The following is a 21,642-nucleotide window of genomic DNA, read 5'->3' as shown; positions in this document are numbered from 1 at the left end:
CAGATTTGATACAATCCCAATCCAAATTCTAACAGCTTTCTTTACAGAAATGAACAAGTCAAAGATCAAATGTATGTGGAACAGTAAGTGGTCCTGAATAGCAAAAGCCATCTTGTATAAAATGAAGTTGGAGGACTCATACTTCTCTATTTTAAAAATATTATAAAGCCACAGTAATCAAAACAGCATGGTACTGGCATAGGGGCAATCATGTAGACCATTAGACTCAAATTGAACATTCAGAAATCAACCCACACATAATGGCCAACTGATTTTTGACAAGCCTGCCAAGTCCACTCAATTGGGAAAAATTAGTTCCTTCAACAAATGGTGCTGGGAAAATGGGACATCCATACACAAAAGAATGAAGGCAAACCTCTCACCATATACAAATTCAACTCAAAATAGATGAAAGAACTAAATTAAAGAACAAAAACTATAAAACTCTTAGAGGAAAACATAGAGTAACAACTTCAGGACATTGCACAAGGCAATGTTTTCTTAGGTTTTACACCTAAAGCATAAGTAACAAAAGAAAAAAAATGGACAAATGAGACCTTAACAAACTTAAAAACTTTTTGGCATCAAAGGACTTTATCATGAAAGTAAAATGAAAACCTACACAGGGAGAAAATATTTGGAAACCACATATCCAATCAGATTTTAATATCCAGAATTATATAAAGAAATCCTTCAACTCAACAACAGAAAAATCAAACAACCCAATTTAAAAATGGCCAAAAGACTTGAACAGACATTTCTCCAAAGAAGATACACAAATAACCAAAAGCAAGTAAAAAGATGTTCAACATCATCAGCACTAGGCAAGTACAAATCAAAGCCACAATGAAATATCATTTTACACCCACTAGAATGCTTATAATTAAAACATACACACACACAGAGAAAATTCCAAGTGTTGGAGAGGATGTGAAGAAGTAGGAATACCCATTTATTGTTGGTGGGAATGTAGAATGGTGCAGCTACTAGTGGGAGACAGTTTGGTAGTTCCTAGGAAAGTTAGGCACAGAATTAGCATATGACCCAGGAATGCCACTTCTAGATATATACCCCAAAGAACTGAAAGGACTCAAACAGATATTTACACACAGATGTTCACAATAGAATCATTCACAATCGCCAAAAGATGGAAACAACCTAGGTGTCCACCAATCGATGAATGGGCAAAGAAAATATGGTATATTCACACCGTGGACTATTATTCAGCCATATAAAGGAATGAAGTTCTGATGCATGCATCAACATGGATGAAACGTGAAGATATAATGTTGCATGAAATAAGTCAGACACAAAAGGACATATTATCTCACTGATATGAAATAATTAGAATAAGCCAATTATTGATAAGTCAGAAACCAGAATGTAAATTACCAGAGGTCAGGGTAAAGGTAGTGAATGGGGAGTTAATGTGTTGTAGTTTCTATTCAAGATGATGGAAGATTTTTGGTAATGGATGGCGGCAATGGTAGCACAATATTGTGAACATAATTTTAATAGTACTGAAATATATATTTGAATGTGGTTAAAGGGGGAAATTTTTATTGTATATGTGTTACTAGAATATATTTTTTTTAAATCCAAGTAAATGTACAACATAAACAGTGAGCCCTAAGGTAAACTACAGACTATAGCTAGTAGTACAATTATAAAAATGTTCTTTCATCACTCGCAACAAGTATACCATATTAATGCAAAGTGTTAATAATAGGCTGGTATATGGGAACTCTGTATTTTATTCATGATATTTCTGTAAGCCTACAACTACTCTAATAAAAAATAAAAATAAAAATATATGCTTCATGATTACAATTATATAATATATACAAATAGGAAAACTAGGGTTTGGAGGTGAATAGTTAGGTGATAAAACTGTATAGAAAAGCAAAGGAGTGGTTACTATAAAATTAAAGCCAATGGTTATCTTTAAAGGAAAGACTGGAATGTGATCTGGAGGAGGCATTCAGATGGCTCCTGGGAAGCTGGCCTACTACCAGCTTGCCATTTTAAAGGATTTTCCCTTTTTCTTTTTTTTAGGAAGAAATAGGACTTTATTTCACACTATTGAAAAATCCAAGGGCTAGATTGGCCTGAGGCATTGCTGCATCTAGGTGTTCAGTGTCATTGGGATGGTTTCTCTCTCTCTGGATCTTGGCACTGGTTTCCTTTTTTCCCCCAATGATTTTTTTATTGAGATATAATCATTTTCATTACTCAAAAACAATAAAAATAAAAGTAAAATAACACCCAAAGCATCCCATACCCCTCATACCTGCTACAGTTTATTTTTTTTGTCTTTTTTTTTTTTTACTTATCTGTTCATATACTGAATAAAGGGAGTGTCAGCCACAAGGTTTTCACATTCACACATTCATATCTTAAAAGCTCTATAGTTATTCGATCGTCTTCAAGAATCAAGGCTTTTGGACTCCAGTTTCAGGTATTTCTCTCTAGCTACTCCAAAACACCAAAAAAAAAAAAAAAAAAAAAGGTATATCTATATACTGCATAAGAATAACCTCCAGGGAAACCTCTCAACTCTATTCGAAATCACTCAGTCATTGGAACTTTATTTTATTTCACTTATATTTCCCCTTTTTGTTCTCACTCCCCTGTTAGGGCCAGGCTCAGCCCCAGGAGTCATGTCCCACATTGCCAAGGAGATTTACACCTCTGGGAGTCATGGCCCACATAGCAGGGCCATGAGAACTGACTTAGAGAAAGAGGCTACATCTGAGCAACAAAAGAGGTTCTCTGGGAGTGACTCAGGCTTATCATAAGTAGTCTCAGCTTCTTCTTTGCAGGAATAAGTTTCATAAGGGTAAGCTCCAAGATTGAGGGCCTGTCCCATCAAATTGGCAGTCCCCAATGCTTTCAAAAGTATTAGCTGGTCTTTCTCAGGTGGAAAGTTTAATATTTCCACCTTTCCCCTCCAGTCTCTTGAGGAGACTTTGCAAATATTTTTTAATCTTCTGCCCAGCTAACTCTGGTATATATTGGAGCATCATACCAACTTGCTCAAACCTACAAGGTCTCACACCCTATTCAAGGTTCCATGTGATTAGGGTGTTCAAATAAGCTGACCATACAAGTTATATTAGACAATGTGCTACTGAAAATTAAAATTTTGCACAAAATAAACATCCCTTCCTTTGGTCTCACACAGAAGATGAAGTTTTAATACAGTCAATATTGTCCTTCGCCTTTTAGTCTGATTTACCTTAGACCTACCCAGATTAGCTTCATTCATATCTCTAATTGAAGTTGATCACTTCTTCAGTGTTATAACAGCTGCTGTATGGAATAATGATGACTTTCATAGTTGCAGAACTCTAGCTCTAAGTCTCAGGTGTCACACAATACCCAAAGTTCCATGGAATGACCATGTTACTCATAAAGAGCTCAGCATCTCAGAATTTAGAAGTAACTCTGGAATAGATGTGACTGCTGTAAGAGGTGACAATCTAGGAACCTTAACAACAGGCCTTCACTTGATAACTTACACTCTCAACTTCAGTTCTCTAAGTTTGCACATTATAGTTAGTCCATATTAGTGAGGTATTATATTTTTCTCTTCATTTCTGGCTGATTTCATTCAATCTACTGTTCTCAAGTTTCATTTATCTAGTTGTTTGCCTCACAGCAGTCTTCCCTGTACAATAACCATTAAGTTGTGCATTTGCTCTGTGCAATGTTCTAGATGTGTGTGATATTTCACATTAAAAAAAAAGTTTTTTAGAAAAACTAACAGGGACGTAAATACTCTAAGATTTTGAGACTCTTTTGTGGCAGGGAAATGGCTCCCAAATGCACAACAAGACCCTGGAGGGCATCACTGCATTTCAGCATAGGAGTTAGGTCTATATTTGTCCCTGGACAAGGAAAGGAAGCATGAAATACATAACAAAATAAGGGAAAGTTACAAAGGTTACAGCAACTGTGCTTGAAAGAAAACCAAAGCTCAAGCTAGCGGTTGGGGGGTAGGTTCAACTTCTTTCCTTTCCTTTCCTTTCAGAATCCTTCTGCATTCTCCCACATTCAGTGATCTTTTTAAAAGCCGCTAATTAGTACCTCAAGAGGGGAATAAATACTTGATCAGAGACTGGGGCGGGTGGAGGTGTTACCTACCCAGAATTCTATCTGTCCACATTAGTGAAAAATGTCCAATCCAATATTTCCATTTACAGCCAATATTTCCATTTATTTCATTAATTAGGAAAATGTACTAAACAGGCCACTATTAATGCAGCCAACATTTGTTTTCACTATCAGAACTCTTCCCTCTTTCTTACAATAACTCCCCTATATTTTTCTTGGGGGGACCCACTCTTTCCAGACCATTGGCCATATGCCGTGAATGAAGCTGACCTCACTCCACACTGCAGGAACAGAGCATGGGACCAAGGCCAAACCAATGAGCCTTGGCCACAGTCTAGAGACGGCCTAAATCTTGCCAGTCAGGGTCAACAAGACTCAATTCTAGGTCTTTGTTTGAGCAATCAGGGAACTGCTATGCACTTTCTTACTGGATACAAACAAAAAAGAATTAGGAACTGGAGCAGCTGCAGCCATTTTGCCACCATATGATGACTAAAAATGGTAGAATCCAACATAGCATAATGGTTTAGAGCAAGGGTCAGCAAACTTTCCCATGCTGGCCAGAGAGTAAACATGGCGGGCTTTGGCAAGTCTCTATGTGGTCTCTCATGTAACTACTCAACTCTGCCACTGCAGTGTGAAAATAACTACAGATAATACACAAATAAATGAATGTGGCAGTGTTCCAGTAAAATTTCATTCAGAAAAATGGGTGGGCAGCAGGATTTGGCCCACAGACCATAGTTTGCTGACCCGTGGTTTAGAGCATGGACTCTAGAAACAGACCACATGGTCTGATGCTACCACTTGTGTAGTCCTGGACAAGCTTCTTAACTTCTTCATATCTCAATTTCCTTATCTGTAAATGGGAATGATAAACATACTACCTACCTCACAGAGTTATTCCACGGATTAAGTAAGTTAATAAAAGTCAACTACTTAGAACGGTGCCTGGCACATTCAAGTGGTCCATGGGTGGCTGCCATTATCGTTATCATCATGATCCCTGTTGATGGTGCCAAAAGAAAAACCCAGTCCTGTATCACTTGTGCTGTAGATCAAAACAGGCAAAACCCTTAACACATGCTATTCGGTCACGAAAGAAAATAAATTAGCCCCCACCCCTTTTTTTTTTATTTAAGCAAATTTGGGGTGGTTTTCTGTCTGGCAACTAGAATTACCCCACCTCACTAAATTAATGGATTTAAAAGTAGGGTTGTCCCAGACCATGCACCCCCCAAAAATAATAATAATAATCCAAACCTGAATTTCCTGAATATAAGCAGGGTTGGCAACTACCTAACACCTGTGCTATAACTTCTCTCATTGCTGCACCCATTGCAGACAACAATCACAGTATTTTCTACCATTGAGGCCAGAAAGGCTCTCCGAGAGGTTTTACCCCAAAAGAGGACCCTAAGAAGTGTTAATCAATCAATCAAAATCAGCATGTGAAATGCAACTTATTTACTCCTGTTTTCATTGTGAATTATAGGGGCTGATCTCCAGTAGTACTCATGAGCTTTATAAATATCTTCTATGTTTGCTTGTGACACAGAAAGAGATTTATCAAAAACGCTAAAAGTACTTAGATGTGTGGTCTCCATTTCTAACCCCTTAAGAGTCTTTATCCATTTCCAACCCATATACTTTCATTGACCGCAATAAAATCTGAAAACTAAGCAAACATCCTACATTCTTTTAATCCTTACCAAGTGCCTTTTCCCTAAGAAAGTGCTCAGAAAACACTGATTGTATGAATGAGGTTGGTAAGGGCTACTAAAGAACAAGTTTCTCCTCTAACCCAGAAAGTAATAAAAATTAATACTTTAAATGTACAGTCTCACTGATGTATTTAATGTCCTTAATCTATGCTGAAAAAACTCATAATTCGATTTGTTTTACATTCATAGAAATGTACATTCAAAGGTGCCAAGGGCCTTGATACTTTCTTTTTCCTCTGAAAATATAGTTTATTGCTAACAGTAGTCTATACTTCCCAAATTCTTATCCCACAGCCTATAAAGAGTACTATTAAGACCTCCTTAAAATATTTATCTGAAGCATACCTTCCTCTCAAAAATTGAGAGAGATATGAATCCTTTGTGATATGAATCACTTTCTTAAAGTGTTCCCTAGTAATTCTCCAGCTGTCTATAAATTTTAGAGTAGTGGTTCTCACACATGATGGTGCCTCAGAGCCACAAGGAGGACTTCTTAAGAGATTGCTTGTCCCCACCTCCAGGGTTTCTGTTCAGTAGTTCTGAGGCGGGACCTGAGAGTATGGATTTCTGATGAGTTCCCAAGTGATGCTGATGCCACTGTTTTAGGGGCCATGATTTGCCTAATGGCAGAAACGTCTTGCTCTAGACTAATGATTCTCAGTCAAGTAGAAGGAAACCTCTCTTCAGGAACCTCTACTTTGCACCACTCTAAACCATTATTTACACAACGTCTGGAGTAACTTTTCTAGGACATGAGTTGAAGAACTTTGATGACTCTTCACTGCTTATAAATTTCCAAAATCGTTAGTCTCACTCTCAAATTCTTCCAAAATCTAATCCCAGACGACGTTCCCAGTATTATCTCCCACTACCCAACCTAAAGACTTGCTACTACCAGCTAAGCCGCATTCTCTCATGTCTTATGACTTGGCTTATGCTATTCCCTTAACCTGTAACAACCTTTCTCTCCTTCTCCACTTGCTGGGATATGAGTAAATTTGCATAACTTAAAATACTTTTATCTGCAAGTAAGACAACCTTGAGTCCACGGACATAAACAATACTGAAAATTTACGGCATCACTTAAAAAAACAGTCTGGAAATAAGATGGCTCCAGGGATGGTTAATTCAGCAGCACAGTCATGAAAGTTCTTTTCAACTTATCACTCTTACATTCTCAGTACATCCTCTTGTTCTGTCTTCAAGGTCACAAATGGCTGCAACAGTTTGTGGTTTCACATCCAGTCACAAACACATTTAGTAGGCCTTCTTTTTGTCAATAAGGAAACTCCAACCGATTCCCTATCCCATCTTCTTAGCCAAAATTGTGTCATATTCCCTCTCCTAAATTAGGAAGGTGACTGGAATTAACATGATGATTTAGACCAGTGATCAGCAAAATTTTTCTGTAAAAAGTCTAATACTAAATATTTTAGGCTTTATGGATCATATGTGCTCTGTCACTACCACTCAACTCTGCCCTTAACAGTGTGAATGCAGCCATAGAACATACATAGACTGATGGGAATTTGTTCCAATAAAGTTTATTTACAAATACAGGGGGCATACTAGATTTGGCCCACTTAGCCACCCCCTGGTTTGGAGAAATCAGGATCAACTTTTGAGTCACAATGGGGAAGAGTAGAATTCCAAACAACACCCACCTTCTTAGCAAGGACGAAGAATGGATTGCTTTTAGAAAGACAACCAGCAGCATCTGCAGGAACTGCAATTTCTCCCTTCAAGTCCTAGGTTGAAATGAAATCTTTCCTACTTCATCTCAGATTGAATTCATCATTCCCTTCCTTTGAGACGCTCACAGTAAATCGTTTAGGTCTCCATTTGGAATTATTGTAATGCAGCCAGCTGCTAACAAAACCGTATCTTTGAAGAAAGGGCAACCTCTTTGTGGGCAAAGTCTGTTATTCATCTTCGTATCTTCCTCTTCCTCATCCCAATACAATACATGGCACGTAAGATGTGCTCAGTAAGTTTCAATGGAATGAAAACAGAACAGATATACAATCCATAAAGCAGTTTTCAGAAAATTGGTTTACTCTCCATCGACATTAATCTACCAGCAGTTCACACTTCACAGATTTCACAATCTACCTGCATCTAGAAGTTTCAGTATGAGTCAGAGTTCCACACATTCCAGAACAGATCAGCTTGTGGGAGTGAGTCATTCTGTCATAGCAATCTGTATATAGTTATATATATATATATACACACACACACACACAGAGTATGTATGCCACATAACAAACTACCACACACTTAACAGCTTAAAACAACACAAATTTATTACCTCAAAGTTTTCTGGGTCAGAAGTCTGGGCACAGGTTAGCCAAGTCTTTTGTTTAGGCTCTCATGAGGTGGCCAGAGCTGGGGTCCTTTGTCACACTAATACAGTTGTGAACAGAACTCATTTCCTTACAGTTGGAGAATTTGTGGAGGCTGCATTTTCAAAGCCAGCAAGGGGATCCTCTCAGGCTGTCAATCTCCTCTGACTTCAGGAAGGGCCCAGTCTATCTTTTAAAGATTCACCTGACTAGGTCAGTCCTTCCCAGGGTAATCTACCTTTTGATTGACTCAAAGTCAACCAATTAGTAATAAAATCACAGTACTGTTATCCTCTCACATTCACTGTTCCACTCACAATCAAAAGGAAGAGATAATATAGGACATGTATGTCAGGGAATCAGGAATCTTGGGGCCATCTCAGAATTCTGCCTGCCAAAACCTCTGACATAGGCCTAATTCTGAGTATTTAATTATAAATGTGCATAGCTGTCTCTTTACCCAAACAGGCGTGTGCCTTTTACTTCTATGTCCTCAGCGTTTAAACACAAAACATGTCCCATAACAACAAATAGACAGAAAAACGAATAGAAGGATTCAATCCCGTTATCTCCTATTGGAACTCCTTTCTTCCCTATTCGTTTCAACATTCGTGAGTTGAAAGCTTCTAGAAAAAGTAAATGACACATTTGATTACATCTAATGAACAGACAGGAAAACTGAGAAAGGGAACAATTATACCCCTAAGGGCAACAACCCTAAAGAAAACCCCAGGCTCTATTTAAGACTCTATAAACACTTTACTTTTTATTTTTCAGAAACCTAAAACCTCCAGATTAATCCTATGCCAACTAAGTCCTAAAACTTAGACATACCAGTTTGCCCTAGAACATCAACCAATTGCATCCCCCTACTCCATAACGTTGACAACCCTTTACAACATAAAGAAGTTAGAACAGTGTGTTAGCTAGAGAAACAGAACCAACAGGAGAGATCTGTAAATATGAAATTTATAAAGGTGTCTCACACAACCGTGGGAACGTAAGAACCCAAAATCCACAGGGCGGGCTGTGAAGCTGGTGGATACAATGAAAGGTCTGGACGAACTCCACAGGAGAGGTTTACTGGCTGAAGAAGCAGTGAAAGAGTCTCTCTTCTTCATTAAAAGCCTTCAACTAGTTGATTTATCTCATTGTGGGAGGCACCCCTTAGTTGATCGCAGATGTTAATCAGCCACAAATGCAATCAGCTGACTGATGATTTAATACACCAGCTGTTCTAGTTTGCTAGCTGCCAGAATGCAACATACCAGAATCAGAATGGCTTTTATAAACAGGAATTTAATAAGTTGCTAGTTTACAGTTCTAAGGCCGAGAAAATGTTCCAATTACAACAAGCCTATAGAAATGTCCAATCAAAGGCATCCAGGGAAAGCTACCTTGGTTCAAGAAGGCCAGTGAAGTTCAGGGTTTCTCTCTCAAGTGGAAGGGCCCATGGCAAACAGTCAGAATTTCTCTCTCATTTGGAAAGGCACGTGGTGAACACGGTCAGGATTCCTCTCTCATCTGGAAGGGCACATGGTGAACATGGTGTCATCTGCTAGCTTCTTCTCCTGGCTTCCTGTTTCATAAAGCTCCCCAGGAGGCATTTTTCTTCTTCATATCCAAAGGTCACTGGCTGATGGACTTGGCTTCTCGTGGCTATGTCATTCTCTGCTCTCTCAGTATCTCTCTTTTATACGATTCCAATAAAGTAATCAAGACTGACCTAGAATGGGTGAGTCATGTCTCCACCTAATCCAGCTTAACAACCACTCTTGATTCGGTCACATCTCCAGGGAGATGATCTAATTAAGTTTCAAACATGCAGTACTGAACAGGGATTAGAAGAATCGGCTGCCTCTACAAAATGGGATTAGGATTAAAACATAGCTTTTCTAGGGTACATACATCATTTCAAACCAGCACACCAGCCTTCTGGTTTAGCAAACAGCCGTGAAATATCCTTGCAGCAGTGATCAGGCCAGTGCTTGACTGACGAGACAACTGGGCATATTCACTTGGCCAAGTTCACATCAGAACCTAACCATCACAAATAGTCATTGCCCAAATATTCCTGAAGACTGAGAGAATGATCAAAAGAGAGAGTGGAGTTGTAACAGAGAAGCTAGGATTTAACAAAGCGTTATGACTACTGAATCATTACATAGGTATTTATTTTTAGTTTCTAGGGTATTAGCACAGCCAGAAGAAACTACCTGAAATTGTAGAACTGTAACCCATACTATGCTTTGAAATTCGCTCCGTAACTAGTTAAACTTACTTTGAAATTTATTACTTTTCTGTATATGTTATATTTCACAATAAAAAAATATATTTTAAAAATCCCTAAGTAAAAGTCTAGTGATGTGGACAACGTTGGCTTCAAAGGATTATGAACTCTAAATAATAAATATCAACCATAAATTAAATTAAAATCAGGATGGCTGAAAGATTTGTCATCTAGGTTTGGCTATTTCATCTGATATTTGACCCCAGTACTTCAATTCATTACTGTCATTAATTAACTGTTAATAATTATTAATAGTTATCATTCAAGCACTTACTATATGCCAGACACCACATGAGATGATTTGCAAACACACATGTCCCCATATGATGTCCTGTGAGCCTATAAAGGCAAAGACTATTTCTGCCTTCTGCACTTCTACATCCTTGGTGTGAGTCCAGTGTCTAGTCAAAGTCGTCTCTCAACAAAATGGTTGCCAAATGAGTGGCCAACAACTCTCAGAGAAAGCTAGCATGTCCATTTCAAAGATGAGGGAATTAATGCCCACCTCAGATAAAGTAAGTAAGAGAGCTTACAAATTCACATAGAACTTTCTCTAAAAGCATCTCTCCTAGATGCCAAATACTTCCTGAATTTGTCACCATCCTAGTAAGATCTGAACCTCTGCCTGGCCAATTCTAAATGGGCATTTCAAATCCTTGGCATTAAATAGAATATTAAACCATCAAACATTTGTATGGGGGAAAAATGATGTTAAGAATTCATGCCAGAACACTGGGAAGTTGTGCGCTAGAAAAATATTAGGGTATAAAAGTAGGAGTAGGCTGGCAGAAAGTGTAAACATGATAAGAAACACATAAAACACACACACACACACGCACACACACACACACACACACCACTACCACAGACACTGGTGAGAAGAACCATGAAACTAGCTCATGACTTTTCTCTTCCACACCCTGAGTTTGGAGCCAACACCCACATTTCCTGAACCAGGCATCCAAAGCCAGTCTGCTTGTGGCACGTTCTGAGGAGAAACTGTGATCAATAATGCCAGAAACCTTGTTTCACACATTCTGGGGTGTCTCAGCAAAACCACAAGGGCACATCCCTGGCTGCATGTTTTCACCTTTTGACCTTCACCATTTGATCTCTAGCTGCGCAGACCGCAGAACTGTGAAAGAACCTTAAAGTTTTAATGTCTGTTTTGCACTTGGAGGTGAAGAGATCACAGCTCAGTTCGGTCTGGTTTCTTGCAGAAGGGTGTACAGTTGAGAGCTGAGAGGAGGGGCTCCAGAGCTGCTGTGCTATCCACAGGCAGGCCAGCCCCCCAGGAATTAAGTACAATAATTGAGAGTAAGCACTTAGAAAGCCTTACAGCCCTTGGATAGAATAATTTTATGTCTACTGAATCTAATTTTAAAAAAAACAGAGCTTGTTTTTGGCATGTCTTATTTCATTTGATTTTGGTGTAACTCATTTTTTATTGCGTTTTACCACAGACAGTTTGAGAAATACTGGATTTCAGACTGACAAAGTAATCTGCAGAGAGAAAAGGTGGAGGCAGATGTTTGTAAACGGGTTTCTGGTTCCAGTCTATTCCCCGAAGCTCACTGACACCCATGTCCTTAGGCTCCCTGAAGCACTCTTGCTTTCTCAAAAATAAATATTTCTCTTTTGTTTAAGTTTGTTCAAGTGATTTTATGGACCTTATAACTAGAGTTCTAATGAATATATTCACACTGGTCTCTGAGGGAGGAAAAATGTGAATTCGCTTCATTCCAATCCACTGGCCTTTGTCCAACTTTCCCAAGAAATTTTTCCAGCCTGAGACTGCATTTCAAACTAACCTAAAGCAGCATTTGCCTTCCTACTCTCATCTTTGACTGGACCCTTAATGCTAAAATAAAATGACTTTTTGTGAAAGAATAACAAAGAAGAGAAATAGCTAAATAGATGAGTTAATCAATAGATATTTATGAAGTGCCTCTATGTGCTCTCATTGAGTGAACCAGTTGAGCCATGCATGCAGTCTTGTCACTGTAGAGATCAAATCAAAGTGGAAAGACAGAGACACACACAAAAACAGACAAACTAATAGTTTCAGAAGTTTATACATGCCAGGAAGGAAATCATATGTGACAGGGAAAATAGACCAGCCCCTCAAAACTACTAGATGAGGTGTGGAGAAAGGTGACCAGAAAAGAAAGACTGCTCATGATATTAGATATCATTTATTAAGGACTTTCTCTGCACCAGGCACTACGCTAAGTATGTTAAATACACTAACCACAACACCATGAAATGCATTTATTATCCCCATTTTACAGATGAGGAAACCAGTCCCAAGAGATTCCTAATTTGCTCAAGATGACACAGCTGGGAAGCAATAAAAGCAAGGCATGAATCTAAATCTAGTTATTCCAAAGCCCAAGCACTAAACAGCCCTTGAAGAGTAACACAACAAAAAAAGTGAGCCCCAGCAATGTAGTACTCCTTTCCGTCACTCGAAACTCAAAATAGTCAGGCTCAGCCATTCTTCTCTCTTGGTAAAAATAACCATGAAATCCCTTCAAACATATACTTCTTTCCCAACATCAAGAGCAAAAGCCTCAGTGAAGCTGGCCTGTATTTGTTAGTAGAAGCCAACAGTAGTAAAGTGCTCTGAGACACAAATAAAGGCAATTTTTGCAGGAAGGATCTCACAAAATGAAACAAGAAATAAGGTTGGATCTTATGACATTCTTTCCCCAGGCAGTGGCAGGGAATGGCTGTAAATGTCTCATAAAATTCCATCAAACGTACAAATGGCATGGACTTCAGTTAAACAGCGACTGAGTGAGTCATGGAACATCTGGAATGGATTCACAGCAGCCAGAAGAGCCCGGGGCTCCCACCTTCTGCTTGCAGGTGCTAACCCATCCATTACAACTCCCCTCTTAAGCCATATCCTCCCTTTCTCCAGGGCATTCTCTCTCCCTCCCTCCCTCTCATTCTTTTGATAGGTTAGTGTAGGTGTTTTCTAATAACCGTTTCAGGTGGCTGAAGTCATTCATCTTTCTGGACCTTACAGGTAGGGTGTAGTCTTAATTTAGGCCTCCACAACCAGCTCTGGGCAGATTTCCTGACATCCAAGCAACGAATAAAGATGAACGAAAGAGCACTGGGTGCCTTGAGGCATGGAATAGGTAAATGGAATGGTGGCTCTGGTTCAATAAAAAAATGAAACTTCCATTTGAAACCCACTACCCTAGAATTCCTAGCAATGTCAGATAACTTTTATTGGCTTCATCTATGTACTGCCTACAAAATAAAGTTATACCGAAGAGATTAACATTTTCAAGTACTTGAGTAGAATTAGTTCTCACCATACAAACCATGTGCTATTCATCCAGGAGTAATATTTGACCGGAACTCCCTAATAATATTGATAATATAAAGTACTCAGCTACATCTCAAGCCCCATTAGAGTAAGTGCTTTGCACAGATTATCTCAGCCAACCTTCATCATAGCCCTATAGCATCGATACTATTATCCCCATTTTAAAAGAATAAAATTGAGGCCTGAAAATTAAGATCTTGCCCCAAAACACAACAAACACACATAAGCATAATCTGAATCCAGAGCCCATATCCTCAATCATTCTGCTAGACTAGCCAGATATCTATCTCAAAACTCTTAGCCACAGCCTCTTGGGAGTAATAAAATACTATCTTTAAAAATCATACTAAAATCCATAAGTCGACTTGTAGTCTTCTGAAGTTGAAGCAACTTTGGTTAAAACCTTTTCTTTTAACCCTTTGGTTAAAAGGTTTCCTCAGACATGGAATGTTCTAATCTATATTTCACAATTCACACAGACAGCCCTGAATCTCTTCTCAATCCTCACTCTGTTGTTCCCTCATCCATTCTGGTTGGCATCTCCATGGAGACGATGGGATACATGAAGCTGATGGCAGAATAAGCCTTAAATCCCACCACACCCACCAGCGAAGGGAAGTATACTCCTCCTGATAACTGGACCCAAGGGTCAATTCTCCCTCTGTAGTCCTGGCCCAGGTTAGCTGCAGACTCACCCTGACCTTTTGTTCCAGACTGGCCCCAGATCCCCTAGGGCTGTGGAGTTGATCCACCTCACCCTTTGAGCCTCCCTTCTCACTCTACAAACTTCCATTTCCCTGGAATGCACCAGTCCAGCATAGCCCTGCATTTCAAAGAAAATTCAGAAAGATGTCCCAATGCCTCAGGAAATAAATTCCAGATTTTACCTAATAGGAGATAGAAGGTCTCTGGTCAGTCCAAGTAAAGTCAAACCTTGGGACCACTGGAAGAATAACACTGGTCAAAGGCTTTGCCCAAACCGAAGATTCCTACAGCAAAAACTGGAAGTTCAACAAAGTGCTGAAACCAATATCTATGCAAATCTCCCATTTTTACACCAAATTACAGTCTACTTTTCTTCTTCCTACCAGTCAGAAAGAGAGAGAAATAATTCAAATAAGAATCTAACCTTATTGTGTAGGCTCAAAAAGCCAGAACTTCCATCAGAAGAAGTTAATCAAGGCAGGTTTTAACTCAATATGTGAAAGTATTTTCTCTTTAATCATGGTATCCAACCCAGATCAAACTATCTTAAGAGGCAATCAACTTTGTATCAAGCAGACCACAAAAGACTGGACTGCCAGATAGGGATGCTGTATAGGGGACTATGTAGGGTAATTTCTTAAAAGAGATGACCTCAAAGGTTCCTTACAAATTCAAGATTCTAGAATATACAATATTTGGTAGAATTATAGAAAGGGTTAATATCCGCTTAAATTCTCCCATACACACACACAAACCTTGAGTCTAAGAGCTTGGGCTTTGGAGAAAGTCTCAGCTTTTGCTATTTTTCAGGCTGTGTGATCTGGAACTAATTATTTAATTCTCTGAGACTCACTGACCTCATCTGTAAAGTGGCAATAATAATGGGACCTGACTCACAGAGATATCATGATCTCTGTGAGTGATAACGTATACATAAATATCACTCATAGAGATACACATTAGTGATGTAGTATACGTAAAGAAACTACATGCAATAAATCATAGTTATTAGCTTGTTAGATTTCTTCAAACATGAATATTCATTCATAAATCAAGTTCTTTACTCAAGTTGTTCTCTCTGGAAAATAACTTTCACATCCCTCACTTTCTTATCCATTGTACAAAGTCAAGATCAACTACAAATCGTGATAGTACATCAGCAGGGAAGAAAATGGAACTAGCATATTACTTGATTCTCTGATCCAGAAATTCCATTTTTATGCTTAAGGATATTTACAGTAGCACTGTTTGTTGTGACTAAGGACTGGAAACAACAAAAATGCTGATCAAGAGGGGACTAGACGATCAGCTCTGATACCTGCTCTGGTGGTTAATTTTATGTGTCAACCTGACTAGATTATAGTATCCAGTTGTTTAGTCAAACACTGGCCTAACTGTTGCTATGAAAGTAATTTTTAGATGGGATTAACAACTACAGTTGATTTTAAGTTTAGGAGATTATCCTCAAAAGTATGAATAGGCCTCATTCCCATCAATTGCTTTAAGAGCAAAGAAAGAACTGACAGTCCAGAAAGAAGAAGAAATTCTCTCTCAAGACTATACACCCTGTTCCTTTCTGAGTCTCCAGCCTTTTGGTCTCCCCTGTAGATTTCAGACTCAAGACTTCAAGCATGAACTCTTACCAGAATTTCCAGCCTGTGGGCTTGTCCTTAGAGCCTAGACACACAATCGTGTGTTGATTCCTTAAAACCAATCTCCCGATCTATACATATATATGTTCTATTGGTTGTGCTTCTCCGGAGACCCCTGACTGATGCGATCACTTACCGTGAGTATTCTGTAGATACTAGAACGGGTGGGGGAACGGAGATTTCTGGGGAACTGCAGTACTCAATCCTCCACCAAAAACAAGTGGACAGGCAGAAACTGTTTTCAGAGGCCAGTGAGCATTGTACAGTGTCCAGGGAAGAGCGGGATGAAGAGGCTGAGAAACTTGTAAAGAACTATAAGCAAAGCGCGCAGCGCAACTGCCAGCGCCCAGCCCCCGCTCTCCAGACCAGCCGCCTTGATCTCGTTTCTGGCTGGTAGCTGTGAACCAAGAGGGATGTGGAATTCTTCTCCCCCAAGGATGAGGGATGCGGGGGCACAGCCGAGTACTAATCACAGCTTTTGATCAGCAAATTGTGATCACTGGGTTCTAGCTTTTGGCTGGTTTTAACATGCCTTCCACTAGGACTGCTCGACCACTGTTTCAACCCAACCCCCAACAGGGTAAAAGTGTTAGAAGTTCAGACACAGGACTGTGGGGAAACATTTGCTTGAGAGCGCCATCTGCTGGACGTCCTGAGAAAGGGCAGCTTCAAGGAGCCAAAAAAGGGCCGCTTCAAGGAGACATCTTTCCTGACCCCTCTCCCCATTGTTCTTGGGAACTTGTCTATGCTCCTTCCGTGTGTCCCTGGTCCTGTTTTGGCTGGGAATTACTGACTTGGAAAAGTCCTGCCCAAGACAACCCTCCCTCCCAGAATTTGCCCTCCAGGCAAAAACAGCTAGAGGCAATGAGAAGGGAGTAAGAAAAAAACTACAGAGGCAAAACAAAACAAACAGTACTATCAAGATTCCAACGTATCAAAAGGGACAGAAGAAGGAAGCTTTCCCCTGGGGGTGAAACAACTGCACAAATGGTGCAATCTTAAAAACTGTACCACACACCCAGGGGCATGAATTAGATGAAGAAAAGCTGGAAAAATCTGATCAAACATAGGCAGTTCTAAAGGTCTAGAAAAAGGTAAAGCAAATGTCAAAGAGCCTTAATACAGAGGCAGTCAACAATAAAACTCTAGGCAAGAGAGAGAAACTGACCTTCAGAGTAAACACATCAAGATAATCAGATGTCTATACTTCGGCAAAAAATTACAGGCTATACTAAGAAACAGGAAGATATGGCCCTGTCAAAGGAACAAATTAAAACTTTGGAGGAGACATGGAACCTGGAATAACTAATCAAAGATATTCAAACAAATCCCCTAAATCAATTCAAGGAGGTAAAGAAAAATATGGCTAAAGAGATAAAAGATATTAAGAAAACACTGGATAAGCTAAAGAAGATGTTGAAAGTATGAAAAGAAATATAACAGAACTTGGAATGTAAGGCACAATAGAAGAGATTTAAAAAACACCACAAGCATATGACAGCAGAATTGAACAGGAGAAGAAAGAATGAGCAAATTAGAAGATAGGACAATTGCAGTCTGTCAAAAAGAGGAACCAGAGAGAAAAAAGAATGGAAAAAATTGAAAGGGTTTCACAGAAATGAATGACAGCACAAGCTGCACAAACATACACATTATGGGTGTCCCAGAAGAAGAAAAGGGAAAATGGACAGAAAGAATACTTGAGGAAATAATGGCTGAAAATTTCTCAACTCTTAAGAAATATACATGTCCAAGAAGCACAATGTACTCCAAATGGAATAAAGCTTAATGGATCTGTCCTGACATACATACTAATCAGAATGTCAAGCACCAAAGATAAAGAGAGAATCCTAAAAGCAGCAAGAGAAAGCAATCCATCATTTACAAGAGAACTGTAATAAGATAAAGTTCAGATTTCTCAAGAGAAACCATGGAGACAAGAAGGCAGTGGTATGATATATTTAAGGTACTGAAAGAGAAAAACTGTCAGCCAAGAATTCATTATCCAGCAAAACTTTCCTTCAAAAATGAGAGTCCCATGACAAACTCTGGGATCTGTCCTGTAATTACTTGTTGAAGAGTGCTTTGAAAACTATTGCTTTTTTATTTCTTTGTTTTGTATATATACTATACTATACAATAAAAAAATTTTTATTTACTATACAATAAAAAAATCATTTTTAAAAATAAAAATACCATATATTCCATGAACATTTTAAAAAAAACTACATATACCATATTTGATGGTGGACTGTTGCATACTTTCCCTCTAAGATCAGAAATAAGACCAGAAGTTTGTTTTCACCCCTTATATTTATATTATATTGAAGAGTATATCAAGATAATCTTCAAATGGAGAGATATATCTTGTTCATGGGTTGAAAAACTCGACCTTGTTAAGACGTCTATTATCCCCAGTGTTAACTGATATATATTCAATGCAATCTCAATAAAAATCTCAACATGCTTTTTTGGTTAAAAAAAAAAAAAATGAAGGCATGCACAGGTGGTTTAACGGTAGAATACTCACCTTTCAAGTGGGAGACCTGGATTCAATTCCCAGACCATGCACCCAAAAAAAAAAAAAATTGAGTATTCACAGATAAACAGAACCTGAAAGAGTTTGTCAATGAGAGACCAGCCTTACAATAAACACAGAGGGAGTTTTACGGGGTGAAAGAAAAGGACAGGAGAGAGAGTTTTAGAAAAGAGTATAGAAATGCAGATTATCAGTAAGGGTAACTAAAAGGGTAAAACAGAGACAAAAATAAGACATGGCATATAAAAAACAAAGGATAAAATGGTTGAAGTACTGTCTTTACAGTAATAACACTGAACATTAATGGACTAATATCCCCAAGCAAGAGACATAGACTGGTTCTCACCTGCCATGCCAGAAGACCTGGGTTTGATACCTGGTGCCTGCCCAAGCAAAAAAAAAAAAAACATAGACTGGCAGAAAGGATTAAAAAGTATGATCCATATATATGATGCTATCTACAAGAGACTCACCTTAGACTTAAGGACACAAATAGGTTAAAAGTGAAAGGTTTGAAAAAGGTCAAACAATAACCAAAAAGGAGTTGGGGTAGCTATACTAATATCAATCAAAATAGGCTTTAAATGCAAAACTTCTATAAGAGACAAAGAAAAACACTAGTAATAAAAGGACAATCCACCAGGAAAATAACAATCATAAATGTTTATGCACCTAAGCAATGTATCCAAAATATATGAAGCAAATACTGGCAAAACTGAAGATAGAAAGAGATGTCTCTATAATAATGGTTGGAGACTTCAATACACTACTTTCATCAATAGGCAGAACATCTAAATAGATCAATAAACAGAGAATTTTGAATAATATGATAAATAAACTAGACCTAACAGACATATACAGGACGCTGCACCCCAAAACAGTAGAATAGACATACTTCTCAAATGTTCATGGATCATTCTCCAAGATAGGGCACCTGTTAGGCCACAAAACATGTCAGTACATTTTAAAAGATTGCAGCTATACAGAGCACTTTCTCTGATCATAAAGGAATGAATATGAAAACAATAACAGGCACAGAACTGAAAATTGATAGGAGGTTAAACAACACACTCTTAAACAATCAGTGGGTGAAAGAATATATTGCGAAAGAAATCAGTTAATACCTCAAGATAAATGAAAACAAGAGCACAACATATCAAAATTTGTGAGATGTGAGGAAGACAATGCTGAGATAGAAATATATAGCCTTAAATGTCTACATTAAAAAAGAAGAGCTAAAATCAAACATATAATTGCACACCTGGAGGAACTAAATGAGGAACAGCAAACTAATTCCAAAGCAAGCAGAAAGAAAGAAAGAAAAAAAGAGTAGAGCAGAAACAAATGAAAATGAGAAGAAAACAATAGAGAGAATTAACAAAACCAAAAGTTGATTCTTTGAGAAGGTCAATAAAATTGATAAACCCTTAGCTAGATTGACAAGGAAAAAAAAGAGAAAAAATAATAAAATAAGAAAAATGAGAGAGGACATTTCTACTGGCCCCACAGAAATATAAACAAAAAGAGGACGCTATGAACAACTCTATGCCAACAAATTTGACTGCTTAGATGAAACAGACAAATTCCTAGAAACATACAAAAAAAACTTACATTGACTCTGGAAGGAATAGAAGAGCTCAACAGACCAATTACAACTAAAGAGATTGAATCAGTCATCAAAAACCTCTCAAGGAAGGGAAGCCCAGGACCAGATGGCTTTCCCTGGATCACCCAGCCAAATGGTGGCAAAGTCAAGATCCTGAGCCTAGAACAAGAGCTCCCAGCCAGCATGTAAAGCACAAGTCCCTCCAGAAATCTTGGGGTGGGGGGCAGAGGAGATGGGGCGCTCTGTGGCCATGTGAATTTGAGAATGCTTCCTCTCGGAATATAGGACACATTAGCATAATGAAGACTCCAAGAATCTTTCCATATTCCTTTTAGAGAATAGGCCAGTTTGGGCACTTAGTAGGCTATCCCTGAAAGGCTGTAAATAATGTTATCCCCTGCTCAAAAATATTCAGCCCCCTGAAGAGAGAACTCATAGAGGGAAGGAGAGAAAGCAAGGAGACAGAAGAGACAGGAAGCCAGGACTCATGGAGAGACCTAAAGAGAAAATCCCCATAGCAAGGAATGGCTGATATATTTTGTGAACTAAAATTGCCATTTCTTTCTAGATACTGCAATATCCAAGATATAAACCCATAAAACACCTAGAAGCCATCATCCCTTTCCCTCACTCCACCCTCACCCACCTTTAATCTATCAGCAGATCTTCTCATACTACCTCCAAAATATATCATGAACCCATCCATTTAGCATCACTTCTCCACTGATAGTCCAAGCCACGGTCATCTCCACAGCAGCTTCCTAACTGCTCTCCCCACTGCTATTTGTCCTTCCAATCAACAGTGACCCATCCCAACTCCCAATATATCAGTATATGCCACCCATTTGCTTAAAAGCCTCTACTCATAGATTGTACTCATTGTACTCATACAATCCAAGTCTTTGCTATGGCCCATAAGTTTTAGACCTGCATACCTCTCTTAGCATCTCATGGCATACTTTCTAGTCACACTCTCTTCCTTTCTGTGTCTTAACAACTGAATCTCCTTACCCTGTCATGGTTTCAATCTGCAGCTCACTTTGTCTGCAACACTCTTTCCCAGATCTTCACATAACTGACTCCTTATCCTTTAGGTCACAGCTTCATTGCCATCTCCTCAAAAGGGCTTTCCTTAACCATCCATCACACCCCACTCTCCATGGCATCTCCCTATTTTGTTACCTTCATAGCACCCATTGCTATTTGAAATCACCTGGGTGCTTGCTTGTTGCCTCATTTGTGGCCTATCTTTCCCACTGGAATATAGGCTCCATGAGAACAGGGACGTCCATCTGATTCACAACCGTTCCTCCATGCATGTAACA

Source organism: Tamandua tetradactyla, chromosome 20 (assembly GCF_023851605.1).
Source record: "Tamandua tetradactyla isolate mTamTet1 chromosome 20, mTamTet1.pri, whole genome shotgun sequence".
Classification (NCBI taxonomy): domain Eukaryota; kingdom Metazoa; phylum Chordata; class Mammalia; order Pilosa; family Myrmecophagidae; genus Tamandua; species Tamandua tetradactyla.
This window is presented reverse-complemented; position numbering follows the sequence as displayed.